Source organism: Odocoileus virginianus, chromosome 16 (genome assembly GCF_023699985.2).
Source record: "Odocoileus virginianus isolate 20LAN1187 ecotype Illinois chromosome 16, Ovbor_1.2, whole genome shotgun sequence".
In the NCBI taxonomy this organism is placed as follows: Eukaryota; Metazoa; Chordata; class Mammalia; order Artiodactyla; family Cervidae; genus Odocoileus; species Odocoileus virginianus.
In genome coordinates, this window is record NC_069689.1 from 20299468 (window position 1) to 20301458 (window position 1991).

At 33.5% G+C, this 1991-nt stretch overlaps 1 non-coding gene across 1 annotated transcript; it reads left to right on the plus strand.

Annotated features, from left to right (window-relative positions):
- Nucleotides 1–508: 508 nt before the first annotated feature.
- On the plus strand, nucleotides 509–612 carry LOC139038787 (U6 spliceosomal RNA). The gene has a single exon (XR_011491934.1). It is a non-coding gene; the product is annotated as a U6 spliceosomal RNA (small nuclear RNA).
- The last annotated feature ends 1379 nt before the right edge of the window (nucleotides 613–1991 follow it).

Consider the following 1991-nt stretch of genomic DNA (forward strand, 5'->3'; position numbering starts at 1 on the left):
TAACTTAAATGAGATAGGATTTTCTTCTTTTTCACATAAAATAAATTCAGAAGCAAGCCATCTAGGACTGGTATGGCAGGCTTCTTCCAGATCACTGCTCTGTCATCCCTACTGTATGGACCTCATCTTCACTTCCAGACATTTTTGGTGCAGGAAGCAGGAAGGAGAAAGGGTACACCCTCCTCCAACATTTAAGAAGACCTCTCCAAATGTACATTTTCGTTTATTTCTAATGGCTCTAAACTTAATCACACAGTCACCACACCACCTCCCCAGAGACCAAGGAGGCAAGGAAATATACCTTCCAGCAGTAATATCCTCATTTGAAAATGAGGGTCTTTTAGTAAAGGAAAAGAGAAGAAAAGTATAAGGAAGCAAAAACAAACTGTTATAAATAGGGTAATCATAATGTTTATCTCATATGGTCATTGTGTGAATTAAATTAGTTATACCTGTGCAGCACTTAGAACAGCCACTTAGCAAATATTCAATAAATGTTGCTACTGCTGTGCTCACTTTGGCAGCACACATACTAAAATTGGAACGATGCAGAGATTAGCCTAACCTCTGTGCAAGGATGACACGCAAATTCATGAACCATTCCGTAAGTTTTTGTAGAGACATGGATGGACCTAGAGACAGCGAAGTAAGTCAGAAAGAGCAAAACAAATACCATCTTTAATGCATATGTGTGGAATCTAGAAAAATGGTATAGATTATTTTATTTGCAAAGCATAGAGAATAAATGTATGGATATCATGGGGAAAGGAGGGGTGGGAGCAATCAGGAGATTGGGATTGACATATATACGTTATTGGTAGTTTGTATAAAATAGATAACTAATGAGAACATACAGTCTAGCACAGGGAACTCTGCTTGATACCCTGTGCTGACTTAAATGCAAAGGAAGTAAAAAAAAGGGGATATATGTATATGTATAGCTCATTAACTTTGCTATGCAGCAGAAACTAACACAACCTTATAAAACAACCATAACCCAATAAAAATTAATAAAAATAATGTTGCTACTACTGTTGCTATTACTATAGCAGTGGTTTTCAGTTTGTGGTGGGGGCATGAATGAATCTATTTGTTCACTAACCTTTGTCTGTATATTGAATAAATAACTTCTGCATAATCTCACCACTTAAAAAAAAAAGTCTGAGATGCTATGATGATGAATAAAATAAAAACTTAAAAAAAGTTACTAGTGACTTCATAACCTTTTCCATTATATATTTTCTTAATCAGTGAACACTATGTATATACTTACTCTCACATGAGTATAAACTATCTGTACAGTTTCTGACATTATAAAAGAAGTTCTTAGAGTCAAAATATTGGTAATCTCAAACCTAAAGGGTTGTGGTTTTAGTTAAGACTGCAACCCAGCATCTATCAACCTTTCCAGCCTTATTTTTTCCCTATATCTTATGCCCTAGCTCTAAGGATATCCTGTTTTTCAGGCTATATTATGTCTCTGACCCTTTGTTTGTTTCATATTGGAATGCTTCCCCAACTTACTTTCTTTTTTCATTACCATTTATTGATGAATTTCTCCATTATTAATTACAGTAGTACAAATCTCTCAGATACCCTTATGATCACAGTTATATTATTACTATAATTGTTGATTGAGAAAATACTCCTTGAAAATTTTATTATGAAGTGAGTCATCTTCTAAATGAAAATTATTTTTTTTATTGAAGTATAGTTGATTCACAGCATTGCGTTTGTTTAGGGTATGCAGTGTGATTCAGTTATATATATTTTTCAGATTACATTATGTTATAGGTTATTACAAGATATTGAATGTAATTCCCTGTGTTATACAGCAAATCCTTGTTACTTATCTTTTTGATGTATAGAAGTTTGTATCTCTTAATCCAGTGCTGTTAATTTGTTTCTCCTTCTCTCTTCACTTTGGTAACCTTAAGTTTGCTTTCTATGTCTGAGTCTATTTGTTTCGTATATAGATTCATTTGTATTAT